General features: G+C 35.6%; 1 long non-coding RNA gene across 1 annotated transcript; it reads right to left on the bottom strand.

Annotated features, from left to right (window-relative positions):
* Positions 1–2: 2 nt before the first annotated feature.
* LOC146671005 (uncharacterized) lies at positions 3–3,490 on the bottom strand. The gene is made up of 8 exons (XR_014911395.1): positions 3,220–3,490; positions 2,704–2,743; positions 2,511–2,557; positions 2,154–2,198; positions 1,280–1,309; positions 746–814; positions 491–565; positions 3–133 (listed from the first exon to the last, which is right to left on the bottom strand). It is a non-coding gene; the product is annotated as an uncharacterized LOC146671005 (long non-coding RNA).
* Positions 3,491–6,292: the final 2,802 nt, after the last annotated feature.

The following is a 6,292-nucleotide window of genomic DNA, read 5'->3' as shown; positions in this document are numbered from 1 at the left end:
TGTACGAACATAAAACATATTTAAAATGTAACTTTTTTTTTCTTTTCCAACAGTCTGAGTTCCCCCAGCTTTGAATTGACTGCAATCCCCAAAGCCCCTCTGGATACATTGGGGAACCTCTTCCTTACCGCCACTGTAACAAACAAAAGTCACAGTTCTAGTACTTTTATCAGAGTTAAAATAAAAACATGATTTAAATTAGCTAGCTTCATTTAGCAAACAGATATTTCCGTTTATAGAGATACAGATATATTTTCCACATAATTTTACCTTTTTTTTCCCCCTCGATGGAAAGTCTATCCAGTTCACATTACAGTAATACTAACACCCCTTTTGGTCATCTATCCTTACTCTCCATCATTCAATCTGTTGACCTTCTTTGTCTGAGTCCAACCACTTCAATGCTTCATCACCTATCTGTGCAATTTTTATTGTTGCAAAGTGAGTTACTTGTGCAGTATGCAATTTTAGATACACAGTCTTCACTTACTATATATGGCTGTCATGGTTTCTTTATCAAGGGCAGTTCTTCGCTCTGCGCCGATGTCTGTTTTGCTGTGTCCTCCTATAAAAAGCATTAACATTTGAGTGTCTGGCTAGTTAAATTTCCAAAAATCTGATCTTTGTTCATCTAAACATTTGAACTACAATATTATGCTTTTTGGTAAAGAAACTGGTGACAGAGAAGTAGGCTTTTTAAAGTACTATTAGCTAACCATTTGAACTGACTTTCAAAGCTGATTACCTTTTAAATTGCTGTGGATCAAAACCTCCAGTGGGAAGGCGGCCATTAGAAGAACACGCACCATTGAACCTGAAAATAACAAAAACAAACAAAAAACAGAACAATATATAGATACTGTTTATATAGGGTAATAAATCTCTTCTGAAGCAATATAGTTCATTTTGGGTGAAAAACAAAACATTCCTCTAAAATATATATACTGACATCAGCAATCAACATCATGATTGTAATTATTTCCTTTTTAGTACATCTACTGCTGTTTGCATGTGTCAAGCACTACGACTGTATCTATGCATATAAATTCACCATATATATCCAGCAAAAATGTTTTGTTATAGTCAAAAGGAAAACAAACAAAGGCATTCAATCAGAGGTGAGAAATTAATTGGGAATATGAATTATAGGTGAACTATTCTTTACCTACTAGCAATCAAGCTTCTTTAACCAAGAAGCTTGAAATATTTGAATGTAAAATAAAATAAATAAATAAATAATAATAAAAATAACATGATGTAATTAAAATGCACAACTTACATTAAGGAAATCTGCATTTGTATCCACAGGCTAAAAGTAAAACAGTAAATGTGTTAGTGATAGTACAGGTATTTGTAAAAAAAAAAAAAAAAAAAAGAGGCAGTAACTGTGACGCTTCTAGTGGGATGCTAAATGCAGAGATTTATATTTACAGTATAATACTGCATGTACGGGTAACTGTGTTGTGAACTGTAACTGAATATTAGAGAATCTCAGAGAAATTAAATGTATTTATTTTTTGAATTTATCAATCATAAAACCGTCTGTTTTGAAGGCCTGTTACGATAGCGACTTTTTGTTGGTCGGTATATTGCCCCATAAACAATTGCGACAAGTTATGTCATTGTCATTTTAAGACCATTTTATGTCTTTGAATGTATAATCATAATATAACACCATAATAATGCAAGATCTACACACTTTCAATTGACAAACCAACATCTAATTCTTAAAGTATTTAGATCATTGAAATTAGGAATCAAAATATTAGATACCTTAAAAACTTGAATAAATAGTAAATTTTCTAACAAATAGAAAACAATGTTATTTAATGTTATTGTTATGTTATCATTATATTTTATTTTTGTAAATATAATGGCGGATAAATTACATCATCAACAATTATTGAGGGTCATGTACATGTATTGTGTGTTAAGTCGATATCGATTATTGTGATAGGCCTACTGTTTTGGTATCATAACGAGCTTGTCAAACATGCATGACCACTAAACAATGTCTAAGCAGTAGTATTGGTCTGAATGACAACAAACATAACTAGTGTTTTGGAAAATCTGTTAGAAAACAGTTATTTCAATAATTATGATTAGCATGTGACACAGACACCGCATAAAAAACTACAACAACAAATACTTACTTTAGGAGGATGGGGGAGGGCAGCATGAGGTTGAGACTTTGACATCTGTAAAAAACAAATTCATGTATTACAAACAAGTCACTTAAAAATACATTAATGTGGCAGACTGTTCCCTGTTCAGATGCAGTGTATAAGTACAATCAGGGCTGTCACAACAATGGGGTGGGGCCAAGTGGCTGCAACCCTAGGTACAATGTGCAGGTATATATAATTACATATAATATATGTGAATAAAGCAAGAATCTGTTTAGGTTAGTCACTGTGCTGACTGATGCTTGCTAGGTTTATATGATTGCAAACTGCACAAAAACAACAACAGCAACAACATTAATGACAATGACAAACAAAATTACTTACATTTATGTAAATCTCACATTAGGAAGATCTGCATTCGATTTCATGGGCTGAAATAAATAGGCAGAAACATTACTGCTAAAAAAAATAAAAAACAAAAACTCTAAAAAGCCTAAAAATGACTTAAAAAGCAAGGAAATGTGGAACATTGTAATTAGCGAACATTAATAAAGCATAACTGTTCTTTGTTTCTAACCTTGGTAAGTACTCTGTAGCCAGAAGGAGAGGTAGGATTTCTGTGAAAGCCAAATTAAATGTGAATAGGCTTTGATAGTTATTGAGAAGGCAGAATAATAAGAAAAGGCAAAAGTACGTCACAATATAATTAATTAAGTTACATATTTTGATTACCAAATTATGGAAGCGTGGAGCTGCCACCCAGGCAAAAGAAAAATAGAGCTGTATCACGTTATGACGTGAAATGTTTATTGTTCTAACATTATGCTTTTCATGTTTGTATAATATAATATCACGTTATTATAATATACATAATTGTCACGTTCGCACAATATTGTACGGACGTGATAATTATGTACATTTTTCGTACAATGTTGTTCAAACATGTTGTTCAAACATGATAGTATATTGTTAGAACGATAAACTTTTCACGTTATAACGTGATATACTTATATTTCTCTTTTGCCTGGGTGGCAGCTCTACGCTTCCGTTCCAAATACACGAGAATAAAGTAATATTATATGGGAAAAGGCACCTGCTAGCTTGATGATGGAGGCTTCTTAGACTGGCCACCCGCCTTGGCTTCTTGTCGCCACTCCACGAAATAAAGGTCCGTTTCCTCCATGCCGGCTAATTATTCATCCTCATTAAAATCTCGTATATGTTCAGTTGGCAGAATTGAGAATTTTACATCTTCCAACCACTTAATTAACGCGAACATAATCGGCTTGTTTCTTCCCGTCTCCTGTATCCGGCCGTTCCTCTCGCTGTCAGATTTCGCGCCTCAGAGACGTCGTTATTTTTCAAAAAAAAAAAAGAAGAAAGAAAGAAAGAAAGAAACAGCAACAACTACTAAAGAGAGTTTTTGCACGTTCATTGCACATTTGTGGGAATGTTTAAATATTTAATTTTTATTAATTACTTTTCATTATATCTTTATTTTTTAAACCACCGTGGCAATGCGCATGCGCATACACTCCTGCACGCAAAGGGCTTTGGAGTTGACGTAATGTCGCAATGCATTGTGGGAGCGCAGCACCATCTTGGCAGGTCACGAATCAAAACAAGATTGCTACGAACCATTCTGAAACGTAGCTCAAAAGAAAATGACGGTATAGAGACAGATTCTGTCCAGATGCAAAGAGACGGTACTTGATTGTTGAAATGTGGACCCGTATGAAATATAGCCGTGGAGTAGAAACCCTGAAGACCAAACCGCTATTGACTTAGCATGATCTACTCTCATACCTTGTCTGTGGAGTCAGAGCATACACGGCGCACCAATTTCGCAATTATAAATCTCTGGAGGCGCACATCCAATTCACCAAGGACTGGGTACAAGATTTGGCTATTTTTAAGCCTCCACGTTGTGAGTACGCCGTCATTCAAGCAAAGGTAAGTCAGCTTGAGTACTGCGAGTAAAATGCGTTTGATTCCCCCCAGCATTCAAATTAGTGCTAGCAAAAATTCATTCGTGAGGGGGAAATTACAGTGAGAACATGTAGAGGCTCTGTTAGAGGGATAACATAGTGAGTTCAGTGCATTGATGTGACATTGTCCTGAAGGATTTAGTTATTCTTTATGGTTAAAGAAATTGCCCTAATTAATTCATATTTATTATAAATAATCCTAATTACACATCTTGCTTCCTTGTTTGTGTCCTGTGTCACTAAAAATACATTCTGTTTTAGTTTTATACATTGATTAATGACCTGCAGAATCTGCTTGTCATATTAGGTGTCCATAGTTGTCACTTAAAGTCGAACTTTATGTTTTCTCCCTCTTGAAAGTGATTACATCCTTGCATTACATACTTTAGATTCATTTTTTGCTGATAGGTTTCTAAAAAGAAACATGCAGATTTAGAATATAACATGCAGCGTTCTATAGATGGATACATAAAAACACTTTATTTGTTACATTTATGATAAATGGATTTGGAAGTAAATAAAACACATTTGTGTCGGACTTGGCTTATTAAAGTTCTTGTCTTTAGATGAACTTTGTCTGTGTGTGTTTTAGGTCCTGCACTCTTAAAGACTGAATTGCAGCATTGCAGCCACAGGTCATTGTGAGCATCACAGGGAAGGTTGAAGCCGCCCACTGCAGCTGTATGGCTAGAGTCGTGGAGACTTGCAGCCATGTCACTGCTCTTCTGTTTAATGTAGAAGCAACAGTGAGGATCTGTGGCACAAGGACTGTTACAGATGAACCTGCATACTGGGTTTTGCTGGGTAATATGACCAAGATACAGCCAGAGGTTGGCCATAAGATAGACTTCTCCTCTTCAGCTGCCCAAAAAAAGGTTCTTGATCAAAACATAAACAGACCATTCGTTGTGACAGGTAAAAGAAGCCATCCTCAAAAAAGAAAGGTTCCACCTGCTACTGTGGAGGAGTTGGATCAACTGATGGGACAATATTTTTCCAAGCATAGTTCTGTTCTGAATAACCCATAATGTTTTAATTTAGGGGGCCATGTAAATACTTTGCATTTACTGAATATGTACTTACTAAATACCACTGTTCAAAAGTTGAATAAAGAAACAAAGAAATGTTTGCCTATTTTTAATTAAAAGCACTTTGTCGAACATCACATCAGTTACAATGTAGAAAAAATGTTATGTATAGTTTACAAATGACAAAATGTTCACATAAAATCATGACAGCATTTGTATAATATCACCCACTACTAGCATTCTGTAATTTACTGTCTCTTTTGAAAACTTATCACTACATAAACAGCACAAGACTTAAAAGTATTTAACAAGAGCATTTTTCCCTGGTTTTACTACCACACTGGGGCACATGTTCACCAAAACGCAGCAAACCTTTGCCATCTTATCCAGGAAGGTCACCTTTTTACCCTCACATGGAAGAAGTAATCTGATTGGCATGGTGGTATGTAGCATGTAGTTTGAAGCAGGGATTTCGTAGTGCCCCATGTGTAGTGTTGGAACCCAGTCAGGATTTGTTTCATTCATTTCATAGGCTGGTTTGTTGCAATAATGCCAAATAATTAGCAACTCTATAAATAGAAGGTAGTTCTGCATGTTTGTTCTAAGTTTGTGCTATTGAAAATAAAATTAACAGGCTATAAATAATAATATGAACTTATTTAGAACTTACCTGAATGAAAATACTGGAGCACACCAACAGATATCTGTGGCTGGTAGAGAACTGAATATCAGCTCGTCTCGCAGCTGCTATCCAGGCTAGACGCCTTCTTTTGGTAACATCCAACACATAAGCTCCCTCATGATGTTTCCAGGTGAGGAAACAATGAAAAGAGAGCCTGTTTTCAAGCTTATTCCTTTGTCGGTAGTGCAATCTAACATTACAACCGACCACACAGCAAGCATTTGTTTGGCCTGCTAATATGGCGCCTTGACCAAAAATCCTGGCTACGCCCCATCCCGTAAGATCACGCTCCAGAGCCCTATTAACGTACGGATCTAGAAAGAAGACGCTGCATTTTTAACTCTGAGGGAGGTGGAGAATGAGCCTATTTCCAAAACAGTGGAGTGTGTTCCTTTAAGTACTAAATTGTATATATTGTCAAAAACTAAAGTGTACATAGCAGTTGTTGTATCTTGTTTACTGTATCAC

The sequence above is a fragment of the Rhamphochromis longiceps genome, linkage group LG4, assembly GCF_057381845.1.
Source record: "Rhamphochromis longiceps isolate RC_006_pf linkage group LG4, R_longiceps_female_GT1.1, whole genome shotgun sequence".
NCBI classification, from domain to species: Eukaryota; Metazoa; Chordata; class Actinopteri; order Cichliformes; family Cichlidae; genus Rhamphochromis; species Rhamphochromis longiceps.
This window is presented reverse-complemented; position numbering and strand designations above follow the sequence as displayed.